We start from the raw sequence: 13634 nt of genomic DNA on the forward strand, positions 1-13634 counted from the left end.
CAGAGTGCAGTGCAGAACTCACTACTACGGGATGTTACAAGGGGATTGGACAAATGAATGGAGGAGAGCTCCATCAACGGCTATAAGCCATGGTGGCTAAATGGAACCTCCCTATCTGCAGGCAGCATACCCAGGGCAGCTTTATGAGGCAGTTGTGCCCTCTGTGCCTTGCTTGCGAGCTTTCTGCTTGGCCACTGTGGGCAAAAGGATTCTGGACAAGCCGTTCCTTTGGTCTAATCCAGCAGAGCTCTTCTTGTGTTATTATAGATAGGGCAGAGGCCCTAGATGTGCAGGATAGAGCTGAAATCTGAAGTCGGGCCTATCCAGCCATTAGAAACAGTGGAGCATTCCACCACAGACCAGCAGAGTTTGCAAAGCTATTTGTAAGTATCAGGCAGGTAATATCATATCCCATGGCAGTGAGTTCCAAAGGTAAGCATGCCTTTGGCAAAGACCATACGAAACTTCAGCTGGGCCTGGGATTCTTTTTAGAGCTGTAGGGCTGGAACTGGCAACCTTAGGTATGCCATGCGTGTGGGTTTCCACAAACCTTCTCTGTGCCTTTCCTGTTGTGGTATCATATGTGGCTGGTTTTAACATTAGGGGCACTGGCAGGTTCTGAAATACCATGCTGTGCCTTCTGTGAATGTACAGTTGGTGCCTGGCAAACACTGTGCCCTTCTTCCTTCCCGTACAGTCATCCACCGATTCTGGAACCTGACTCTCAAATGTATGCCAACCACAGGAGAAAGGTGCATGCAGTTTTGGTCATGCGCTGCTAGCAAGCCCCAGCCCCTGGCAGATGCTGGTCTATCCAGAGGTGTAGCCTCAGCAAGGTTCCCTTGTTCCCATTTGATACGGATGACGAGCGCAGCAATCATTCAACGGGTTTCTTTTTTATTGTATTTCTGCAGGTTACTTGTTAACAACCTGATTCCAAGCCCCCCCCCCCCCCCGCGCCTCATTAAGGAAGTGTTTTTCTTAGAGGACTGTGAAAAGCTCCCTGGGAGCCTCAGAATTATAAGTAGATGCAGCAAAGAAAGAGGCATCTCCCTGGTAACAACATGTGACAGGTTTCGAAAGACTTTTAATATCTCTGCCTGGAATTGAGAATATTTGCTTTCCTCCAATGACAGCAGCAAAGCAAACAAGCTCCTTTCCAAGGTTTCAGCAACCCCTCCTTGGAAGCCAGCTGTTAGGCTATCTCCTCCGCTCCTGCTTGACCTCCATGCCTGGTGCCAGCTCATTTGGAAACAATAGGGGCCTTCTTGGCTCAGACTAAGGCCGCATCCAGATGAGCATGTTTCCAAGACAACAGCCTTATCCCTTGGTTTTACCTGTGTGTCTGCTACTTAGAAGTACACTGCCTCTGAACATGGAGGTTCCAGCTAGGTGTCACAGCTTTCAACCCTCCATTTGTTTGTCCAATCCTTTTTAGGAAATTGCGGTGAATGCAGTATCCTGACTTGCATGTGTGAAGGAACAGTCACAGATTTCGCTTTGCAGGTGCTGCTCACCTCTGAATGCAAGACCAGAATCGTATCCTCACCTCTGAATGCAAGAACAGTCTACTCACACATTCAGATGCCAGTCATCAAGTCTACAGGAGCAGAGTGTACAGAGATCAGGGGACAGGACATGTTTGTGTGAACAGTCCCAGAAAGCAAAGAATTAAAAAGAGACCATACAAAACTTCATTCTGGCCAGAAATGGGTTGTGTAGTTTTGAATCCTGGAAAAGGATCAGTGGCTAGTGGAGGTCAAGACCCAGGTCCAGTGCACATTGCGCAAAGTCCTGATTCTACCCACAACCAAAGTCAGGCCTCGGTTTCTCCCCACAACATGTGAAATGCCTCACCTGGGGGGATGACCACACCTTCATCAGACAGCCGTCATTCTCAGTAGCAGTTTCCATCGTGCATTGCAGGAAGGTGGAATGGCCAGAAGGGTCTTGCAAGGAATTCCACCCAAGAGCGAAGGAAGAACATTCTGGAATACCCTCGCGTGCCTTCACAGCAGCCAATGTGCCTCCACAGGGCAAGAAGCAGCCTGCACTCTTGGGCATTAAGCATATGCAAGTGGAAAACCTCCTCTAATGTGGCTAACCCCATCTGGCAATGTTGATGGCTTTCATTTTATTTTAAAAAATTAGAGGGGGGTCTTTAGTTGTACAACACAGGCCATGGAACCAGAGCAGCATAATTTGCTGGTTGCTGAAGGTTATCTTTTCTAAAACTCCTCTTCCGGCACCAAAAAAACAATGGCCAGGATCCAAAGAGGTAGCCAATGAGCAGTACAGAGCAGTAAGACTGTTGACTAGAAGCCTCCCAGTCCCAAATAGCTTCTGAAACTGTGTTTTTATGTCCATAAATGGCAGGAACCCCACCTGGAACATCTGAGTTTTTAAAATGCACCTTAATGTGCCTTTGAGCTTCACTGGCATAATCCACATGAAAGTCACCTCTCTGCATCCTGTTCATACGGCTGAAAGGTCCTTCTGTCTTCTGCCAACAGTCTGCTTGGTGCCAAAGAACTTCACTCTGGTGTAAAGCGGTTGCCTTTCAGATGCAGGTTCATGTGATGGCATCACCTTTAGCATCCAGACAGCACCTAACATTGTTTCTTCAAGATGAGAAGATCTGGGTTGGGGTCCCCCCATTCCAGAGAGAAGACTAACATGGCAATGAAAATGGCAAGGCTCTGCATTTCTCTGCAGCTGCCTCGTGTGCTGTTTGCTGAGATAAGGTTTTCTTTTCTTTTTAAAGGCTGTGGGTGTAAATTAATTGGTTACAGAACCGCAAAGGTGTATTGTGGAGAAGTGAGTTGCTAAGTGTTTCTTGCTAGCTGAGCATGCTGACTTGTAAAAGCACCCATGGCCTGAGTCCAGCAAATCCAGTCTTGAGCGCCTTCAACTCGTGTGAAAAGCTGAACCTGTAAACAGCTGCACTGCAAAGTTCCGCTCTTCAGCAGACCTGAGCAACAACCAACAGTGTTTTGTAGAGTGAAGAGTATCTCCCAGTGCAGAGCTGGCCTTTCTTCCGTGTGTAGGGTGTGACGGTTCCTGCTTCAGGTATGGCTGCGGCAGGCCCAGGGCAGCATTCCTGCACCAAGGTTAAATGCAGTCACTGATATCTGAGACGTGGCCGTTATATTAAATGTCCAACTGATATTCTCATGCGTCAGAGAAATAGGATTTAACTCATTTACTTCTCATACTACTCGTGTAGTGGACAAGGCCAGTTCCAGATCTGGGGGGCCCTGGGCACTCTATGCTCACTACTAGACCCCTCTTCTTGCCCCCCATGTGCTCCACCTATCTGTGCATCCTTCCTTTGCCCGCTTGCATGTTTTCTCTCTACCTTCCATCACAGCTGCAACCACTACCTGCACGCCCTTTCCCCTATGGGTGCATCTAGGAGTGTCACCGGGATGGCCACCAGGAACATGGATGCTTTGTGCACCACCCACATGCTCTTCTCCAGCAGCACTAGGTAGCATATGCAGCTGGGAACAGAAGTAACAAAGCACTCAAAAGCAGGCAGTAGAAGGGTGTGAGTGCAGGCATCGGAGAAGATCTGTGAGTCGGGAGTCAGTAGCAGTGGGCCCCACCAGAAGCCATAGGCCCTGGCAGCTGTTGACACTGGCCCTTGTAGTGGACTAGCTAAAGCAGGGCTCCCCATCGTGTTGATTATGGGTACCATGAAACCTGCCAAGTGTTTTTAGAAAGTAGGCAGCACAAGGATCTCCACTGCAGGACTGAATGTAAGCTATGTGTAAGCAAGACAATATTTTTAAGAGCCAGTTTGGTGCAGTGGTTAAGAGCGATGGGACTCTAATCTGGAGAACCGGGTTTGATTCCCCACTCCTCTGCTTGAAGCCAGCTGGGTGACCTTGGGTCAATCATGGCTCTCTCAGAGCTCTCTCAGCCACATCCACCTCACAGGGTGATTGTTGTGGGGATAATAATAACACACTTTGTAAACCACTCTGAGTGGGTGTTAAGTTGTCCTGAAGGGCAGTATATAAATCGAATGTTGTTGTTGTTGTTATTTACTTAGGGCATTTCTATCCTGCTTTTCTCTCCAATGGGGACCCAAAGCGGCTTACCCTCCTCCCATACCAAAACAATTTAAACAGAATTCAAGAACAAAAACGTACACCTAAACAACATGCCGGGCTGGAGCTTGCCGCCATGTCTGTTCTCCCAGACCACCATGGGACTCACTTGTCTAAGGTCTTAGAATCATCAGTGTATTCTGCAAGGTCATTCAGATCCTGAGGAGAGGCGAAGATCTGGTCCAAAGACAACGGTAGAGCTTGTCCACCCTTACTGACCACCTCAAGCCCTGTTAGTCCAAGATAACGTGAATCTCCCCAAGAAGCTGTGAAGTTCAGCTGAAGACCTAAATAGAGGCAGAGAATGAACAACTCCAAGATTTGTACTGTCACTCTAGGGAGAATTTGGGTGGCCATCCCACAAAATGAAAGGATCTCCCTGGGCAATGTGTAGGGGGTGCCTGACTGGATAACAAAGCAGCCATGTAGGATGCTGAATTGCCTTGTTCTGGGCCAAACCAAGGTCCAAGAAGAGCAACAAGCCAGTAGCAGCAAGACAGACAGATGCTCTGTCTGTAGCATCCGATCATCAGAGGCCCCTGAGAATGGACATTCCATGGTAGATACACCTTCCACCCAATGTGCAAATCTTTTTATATGTTCATCTAAGTTAGTGACTATCACTTGAGCTAATGAATAAGTTAATGTGTGTGAAGAAATGCTTCATTTTCCATGTTCACTTCTGAATCAGCTGGCCACCAATTTTTGTGGATGACCCCAAATTCTAGTGTTAGGCCTGACAGAAGCAACATGGAACATGCCTTGAAGGGCAGTATATAAATCAAATGTTGTTGTGTTATAATGGCCATTTCCACACAACTTACCAGCCTCCGGAATGTTGAGCAAAACATGCGGAAGACAGTGTCTTCTTGCGCGAAATCACACCAGGAAGACGCTATCATCCGGGAGTTTTGCGCGACATCGCGTCTTCCTGGTGCGATTTTGTGCGAGGAGACGCTATCTTCTGTGTGTTTTGCGCAACGTTCCAGAGGCCAGTAAGTCGTGCGGAAATGGCCGATATGCTCATTTAAAAAGGCATTCTGTCAAGCAGAGTTACTACTAGAGTTACTATTAAAGTTATGCATAATCTTACTTCCTGACATTTTGTGGTTGGCTCTGTCATAGGCTCCCTGCCATATTGTGGTAGGCTTCACCTCCCACAACAGTAATTTTTAAGGTGTCTACCACCTTGTGTCAGAATTCCAAGGGTGCCCACAGGCTCTAAAAAGTTGGGGAGAGACCTCAGAGTGGAAGTGTTGTAAATCGACCAGACTGCCCCTGGTCTTCCTCATCCATGTGCGGTCCAAACTAGATGTTACACCTGGCATCAGTTAGGTCAAGGTTGCCCTGTCTAGACTCTGAACCAAAGCTCCCAAGTGGTATTGGGCTTGACTTGGCTTAAGACCTCGGAGTGGTGAGATGAGGGCTTCAGCCTTTCCTCCCATGCCATTTTCCCAATCCAAAATAGCCTTGATCGGATGCAACTTGCTCCATTGCAGGGCTCCGCCCACACTAAACACTGCTGGTACAGTTAGTTGTCTGGTACTCAACCAATTGAATCTCTAAACACAATTGTGATTCTTTTCCAACACATTCTCTCCTAGGCCGTTTCCACACGTCTTACCTGCCTGCGGAACATTGTGCAAAAGACCTGGAAGACAGCGTCTTCTCGTACGAAATCGCGCCAGGAAGACGTTGTTATCTGGGAGTTTTGCATGATTTTGCACAAAACTCCCAGATAATAAGGTTTTCCTGGTGCGATTTCGAGCGAGAAGACGCTGTCTTCCGGGTCTTTCAGATGATGTTCTGCAGGCAGGTAAGACATGTGGGAACAGCCCTGTTGTCTATGTGAAGTATTTTCTGCTACCTTTAGCATTTGTTGATAGCCATTGCCGCGAATGCTGCTAGTTTTCCAAGCATTTTCTGCTTCGTGAGAAATGTGCTGGTATTCCTGGAATAGGAAACAATAAAGTTAACTAGGCATTCGGTTCTCAGCATGAGAGAATCCTCATGGGTCCACAAAGATTGCGAGGGAATGGGAAAATGTGTGGTGAACGTGTAGACTTTCCCTGACTGCTTTTGGGAAACAGTGCTTTGTGACAACATGTACACTTCTCCATTATGTTGTATGACGACATCATCACATACTTTGTTTAGTTTTTTTAGCTCTTTTACACTCTTTCTAACGTGGACTGACTCAGAACATTTTCAGTCAGAAAACTACAAAGTGTTTCCTGAGGAAATGACAAACTCAAAAGAAACAATGTTACTCTAATAGTGAGGCAAGACATAACACAAGCAGCCAAGAGCTACAACGCAAAGTCTGACTGATTATTATAAATCAGACTTCATGGAAGGCCTGTTAACACAACCATCATCCAAGTTTATGCCCCAACTACAAATGCTGAGGAGGAAGAAATCAAAAACTTTTATGCAAGTGTACAAGAAGAAATTGATCATACACTAAGCAAGATATGCTGATACTCATAGGTGACTGGAACGCAAAAGTAGGAGAAAAGCAGAATGCAACATTATTGGAAAATTTGGACTAGGATCACAAAATGAAGCAGGAGGGCAACACATGGAATTTTGTGAAGCCAGCAACCTGTTCATTGCTAACACATACTTCAGACAACCAAAAAGATGATTGTATACGTGGAAATCACCAGGTGACCAATACAGGAACCAAACAGATTACATACTTTAGTTTAGTTTAGTTTATTCAGTGTTTAACCCGCCCTCCCCACATGTGGGCTGAGGACGGGGTACAAGAGTCATAAAATACAATTGCATAACAAATTTTACAATAAAACTCAGCAATTAAAATCATATATATACAAAAACCTCCGATGGTTGGCTAAACATTCCTGCCCCCAGCATACAAAGAGGAGACAGACAGACAGAAGAGCTGTAGTTGAATACCGGAGACCGGTGGGAGCCTCAATGATGGTCCAGACGCTGGCCTCAACCGTAAGCCTGGTGGAACATCTCTGTCTTGCAGGCCCACCGAAATGATACAAGATCCTGGCAGGCCCGAGTGTCCTCAGAGAGCTCCACCAGGTTGGGGCCAGGACCAAAAAGGCCCTGGCCCTGGTCGGGGCCAAATGAGCCTCCCTAGGGCTAGGGATCACCAATAAGTTCTTACCCGCTGAACGAAGTGCTCTCCAGCGCACATATGGGGAGAGACGGTCCCTCAGGTATGCTGTTCCCAATCCGTTTAGGGCTTTGAAGGTTAAAACCAGGGCTTTTTTCTGGGAAAAGAGGTGGTGGAACTCGGTGGGTTGCCCTCGGAGAAAATGGTCACATGGCCGGTGGCCCAGCCCCCTGATCTCCAGACAGAGGGGAGTTTAGATTGCCCTACGTGCCGCTGAACGGGGACAATTTCAGGGGGCGGGGCCACCAGCCATGTGACCATTTTCAAGAGGTTCCAGAACTCCGTTCCACCGCGTTCCTGCTGAAAAAAAGCCCTGGTTAAAACCAACACCTTGAAACGGATCTGGAATTCCACGGGGAGCCAGTGAAGCTGCTGTAGGATTGGTGTAATATGTGTCCTGTATGGAACACCCATCAGGACATGAGCAGCAGCATTCTGGACCCATTGTAGTTTCCAGATCAGACCCAAGGGAAGCCCTGCATAGAGTGAGTTATGGTAGTCCACCCTGGAGGTGACCATTGCATGGATCACTGTCATTAGGTCCCGGGCTGAGAGATAGGGGGCAAGTTGCCTGGCTTGCCGCAGGTGGAAAAAAGCAGTCCGGGCAACAGATGCGACTTGGGTCTCCATAGACAGGGAAGAATCCAAGATCATGCCAAGACTTTTAACTGATGAGACGGGCACCAACGGGGCCATCCCAAAGGCTGGGAGATGGAACCTCGCATCCAACACCCCAAGGCCCAAGTACAGGACCTCCGTCTTCACGAGGTTCAACTTCAGTCTGCTCTGCTTCACCCAACCAGACACAGCCTCCAAAGCTCTCAAAAGGGCATCTGGGGCAGAGCCAGGTCAGCCGCCCATCAACAGATACAACTGGGTGTCATCTGCATACTGGTGACAACCCAGTCTGAAACTCCGCACCAGCTGGGCAAGGGGGCGCATATAAGATTGAACAACAGAGAGGAGAGTATCACCCCCTGCAGGACGCCACGTACCATTGACTGGCGCTCCTCAAATGGTCTGTTAATTTCATCTAATTAACAAACCTTCTAAGGAGCGTCTCTGCCAGTTGTCTTAACAAACTACCCTCCTGTCGAGAGGGAAAATTGACAGAGTCCTCTGTTCTGTCATTTTGAACTACACGTCCCGGCTAACATTGTGTCTCCCTTCACTTGAGCATCCTCGTGTAAGAAGTATTGTGTAGAGAGACTCTCATCACTTGTTGCAGCTTTTGGCATTTCTGTTATTTGTGCCTGTTGTTGTTCTGCTTTCCTGATCGAGCAGTTCTTTTTTAGGTGCCAGACCTTTTTGCCAAGGAAGGAAACGCATCCTGCTCTCTCTCTTCAGCCTTGCTGTCTGATCGAGCTGCTTCTGGTTTCATTATCCCCACTTCCTTGAATTTCCTCTCTGCAGCGGAATTCAAACGTTAATTTGCCCTTAACATATTGCCAGGTTGAATCAGACTCTGGATGGGTAATCAAGAAATCTTGGCATGCTCAATGCCCAATCTCAGGCTCCTGGAGAAATAATAATAATTCTGATTTCCCTACCCCAAAGGCACGAAAGAGGCATTTTTAGATATCCTGCCTGCTCCCTCACCTGCACCAAAGAATTACAAAGGAAGCACGCCAAGAATTATTATATTGCCCTATGTACAATAATACATTCAAAATTACAACAATGGGTGCAATGACAATTGTTTACAATAATCATAGGAGCAAGAAAAATTCCATATTTACAATAATCATAGGAGCAAAAAAATTTTCTCAAATCCTATTAACCATTCAACAGGTAAGTGGTAATCACGTCGCTGTTAATGCATAATGTCCCAAAGTCCGTGGAAGCTAATTGAAGGCATCCAGTAACGCTGAGTGGCAGGAACGCTGAGTGGCAACGAGCTTACCGGTCCCATTCGATTTGGCTCGTTTCAGGATAAAACCTTCATCAGGCCACCAACCTATAAATTATCATTAAAAGTCCATCATAGACCGTGCCACAATAACAATCATAAATACAATATCCAAATGCACTAATTAATACTCACTATTTTGATTCCAACATAATCTTAACACGTGAAATTAACCACCAAGTACAGAGTCAATGTAAAGTCCATTCAAAGGTAAAGGGGAGATCATTCCTAAGACCATAAATACTGTCATCATTAAAAGAATCAATTGAGTACATTCATTGAACCATTTCATTAAACTCTGATCCTGAAAAGACCCACATCTATATATGGAGTCTACTTTTTTAAAAGGGAACAGGACCAAATTGGTATCCTGAGAAACAAATATTCTCCATTGCACATGACCCCCCAGGCACACCAATAATTTGTTAAAATTATATTGTTAGAAAGGGTATATATCCTTTATATCCTTAAGAGAATTTTCGTCCCAAATACAGACCAGAGAACTCCACAGTCTGCGTAATTGTCCAAGTTGTTTATACACCACAATGGGTGGTGAATCAAAGGATCGAAGGGAAGTAGAACATGAAACATTCATTAAAAACGGAGAAAGAATTTGTCAAAGCAAGAGATAGTGACAGCTGTCAGAGGAGCCCGTCCCTATCCGGTTTAAGTTATCACGGAGATCACAAAAAGACTGAATAGTCTATTTCAGTATTTAGACCCTGCGGAACCATGGTTTTTAATCTGAAAATCCATCTAATCTCTGCCTGTAAGAGGCGGCGTTTGTTCACTCCCAATTTAGGTAACACCTCCAATACTGAAAATTTAAAGGTTTTGTCCCTACCATGCGTCTGCCACAGATGCTGGTGGAGTGTTGTTATCTCACTACAGTTTTTGACCCGTGAAATGTTATACACCCATTGTGGTGTATAAACAACTTGGACAATTACGCAGACTGTGGAGTTCTCTGGTCTGTATTTGGGACGAAAATTCTCTTAAGGATATAAAGGATATATACCCTTTCTAACAATATAATTTTAACAAATTATTGGTGTGCCTGGGGGGTCATGTGCAATGGAGAATATTTGTTTCTCAGGATACCAATTTGGTCCTGTTCCCTTTTAAAAAAGTAGACTCCATATATAGATGTGGGTCTTTTCAGGATCAGAGTTTAATGAAATGGTTCAATGAATGTACTCAATTGATTCTTTTAATGATGACAGTATTTATGGTCTTAGGAATGATCTCCCCTTTACCTTTGAATGGACTTTACATTGACTCTGTACTTGGTGGTTAATTTCACGTGTTAAGATTATGTTGGAATCAAAATAGTGAGTATTAATTAGTGCATTTGGATATTGTATTTATGATTGTTATTGTGGCACGGTCTATGATGGACTTTTAATGATAATTTATAGGTTGGTGGCCTGATGAAGGTTTTATCCTGAAACGAGCCAAATCGAATGGGACCGGTAAGCTCGTTGCCACTCAGCGTTCCTGCCACTCAGCGTTACTGGATGCCTTCAATTAGCTTCCACGGACTTTGGGACATTATGCATTAACAGCGACGTGATTACCACTTACCTGTTGAATGGTTAATAGGATTTGAGAAAAATTTTTTGCTCCTATGATTATTGTAAATATGGAATTTTTCTTGCTCCTATGATTATTGTAAACAATTGTCATTGCACCCATTGTTGTAATTTTGAATGTATTATTGTACATAGGGCAATATAATAATTCTTGGCGTGCTTCCTTTGTAATTCTTTGGTGCAGCTTTTTTGAGGAAGCCCTTTCCCTTTTGGTGCTCCCTCACCTAGCAGGAAAAAATATAGTTATATTTTCCCCACCAGTCATGTTAAAATCTTTTTTTTCCTTTGAATTAGGCCAGGGCTGAATTGTACCATCAGAAACATTGTGGTCCACCACCACCACCCAATTTGCTCCAAGGGAAATCATGATATTTAAAACTGCATTAGGAACAGTGTAAGACTTTGAATAGTACAGGGACTGGAGGGGGGCAGTGCAGGATCCATGTGGTTGAAGGAGCTGATTTATTCATTTTAAAATGTTCATATCGTTCTATAAAGCTGGAGACATCTTACCAATTGCCTTAAAAAACAGATTCATTAAAACAGTGATAAATATCAACAATGTCACAAATACAGTACACCGTCACAACATTAAAATTTCATTACAACGGCAAACAAGAAACCAGGGACCAGTCAAGGAAAACCCAAACAAACATGGGCTTACCTGAAAATGGTCAGTGTATGTCTTCTGGTAGCTGTCTAGAGCAGTCATGGAGAAAGCTTAAGACTAACAGCGCAATCCTATGGCCGGCCCCAACGCCGACGCGGCTGCACTGGTGGTGTGGCGGCGCCGCCGGGCCGGATCCTGTGCCAGCAAAGTGTGGCCGCAGCGGCGCCCGCAGCGGCGCAGAGATGCAATTTTGGAGAACCAGAAAGTGTTGTGGGAGGGTCTGATGCACGGCCGCCGCCAGGCGCAGCCAAAGGGCGCTGTTCCTGACAAGCGTCAGGGGGAGGGGCCAGGAAAGGCGCAGCCTATGGGCAGCACGCGATCCCGGCCAGGCCCCAGAGCAGCAGGCAAACCGCGCCCATGCTGGCAGACTGCCTCGGCTCGTGTGTCGGGCGGGGCTCGCAGTCGGGAAGGAGAGGGGTGGGCGTAGTCTGAGAAGCCTTTCCCCCGTTTGCCCAATGTAGCACCAAGTCCCTGGCGGCCGCGTCCAGAGAGGTTGGCATGGGACTGGCAGGCGCCCTGCCATGAGGAATCCAGGGCAGCAGCCAGTCTCTGGCAGCAGGGGACAGCCCCCAAGTGGTGCCAAAGGGGAGGGCTGGCCTGAGGCCGCCACCAATAGGCAGACACAGCGGGCCTGCCCCCTCGTCCCCATCCCAAGGCAAAGAACACAGACACCCATTGCACAGAAATCAGCCTTTATTATTATATCATCCCACCTCCCCCAGCAGACGTGAGGAAGGGGAGGCGTGTAGGAGAGCCGCCTGTGCAGCAAAACACCCCACCCCACCCCCAAGGCGGCAGCGGCGGTCACCGGCGAGGCCGGCGGCCGGACCCCCTTGGCCGTCCACGGGCCCGGCCTCTCGCACGCAACTGGGCCCGAGGGAGGGGTGCCTCTGGGGCGGGTGGAGCTGCTGCAGCGGGTGGGGCCGGAGGGTCGAGGATGGCGACGAGCCGCCCGAGCAGGGCTTCGGCACGGACTTGAGAGGCACGGACCCCTTCCCCCACTTCCAGTACCGCAGCCATGAACTCCCGGCCGCGGTTGTTCGCCTCCTCCCATGCAGCGTGCACCTCTAGCCGCTCCCTCTCGATCGCCGCCCACATTGCGGCTAGTGTCGGGGGAAGCCGCTGGGCAGGGCGGGGGCCGCGAGCCCGTGCGCCTGGAAGGATCCCCTCCATGGGCCCCTCCCCCTCAGAGGCGGAGCCAGGTCCTTCCCGCACACGGCCCATGGCACCCGGGGGCGGGGGGGCTGGAGGGGATGGTGCTGCAGGCTGGGACAGCTCCTCGAGCGGCTCTGTCGATGAGGTGTCCTGAACCGGCGGAGTCCCAGGGCCACCTTCACCCTCCACCGACACAGGGAAGCCGAGCGACTGCAGGAGAGCCGCTCCGGCAGCAGAGGTCCTCCGGGAGGGTGGCAGCTCGCGCAGCTGGGCAATCACCTCCCCGCCTATCTCCAGGCACATGGTCCCTGCTGGAGCGAGACATGGGTGGGAAGAGGCCCCAGGGAGGGAAGAGCAGCGGCCCAACTTGGGCTGCCACAGGCCACCGAGCCGGGCCAAGCACACCCATTCCAACTGCGGCCGCAGCCCCTCGTCTTGAGACCGGTCGGCGCCATGAGTGGCCTTGGATGTGTGGCCGAGGCCGGCGGCCGAGCCGGTCCCTGGCCCCACCAGCAGCAGGGCCACAGATACATACCGTGCTCCGGATCCATGCCCCCCGACGGGCCCGGTTGAGGCTCCTCGTCGCTGGCAGCAGGGGCTTGCTGTGGCGGTGGAAGGGCTGCCGGTTCCTGGGCCCCGCTCTCTGCCAGGGGGGGCACAGACTCCGCTGCCTCTGCCTCCGCCTGGCTTGGGTCTGGACCCTCAGGGGCCGTGCCTACTCACGGGAGAGGCCCTGTCACACATGTGCCACGATCCATACGTCCCCCCCCTCGCCTCCCTGAATCCACAAATACTAACCGGGCAGGACCTCAACGCCCAGGCCGCCCACCACCGCCTCCGGGATGACCGCTCGCATGACCGCCTCTGGGCCTGGGAGCCCCTCGTCAAGGGCCCGCTCATAAGGAACCCCCTGAGACATGAGGAGGCGCACTCGTTTGCGCGCGGGCCCGAAAGAATCATTCCAGCGCTTCATTGCCGAGTGAGCAGTGCGGGGCGCGTTGCCCACAGCCGAGACCCTGTCAGCTGCCATCTGCCAGAA

The sequence above is a fragment of the Eublepharis macularius genome, chromosome 12 (assembly GCF_028583425.1).
Source record: "Eublepharis macularius isolate TG4126 chromosome 12, MPM_Emac_v1.0, whole genome shotgun sequence".
NCBI classification, from domain to species: Eukaryota; Metazoa; Chordata; class Lepidosauria; order Squamata; family Eublepharidae; genus Eublepharis; species Eublepharis macularius.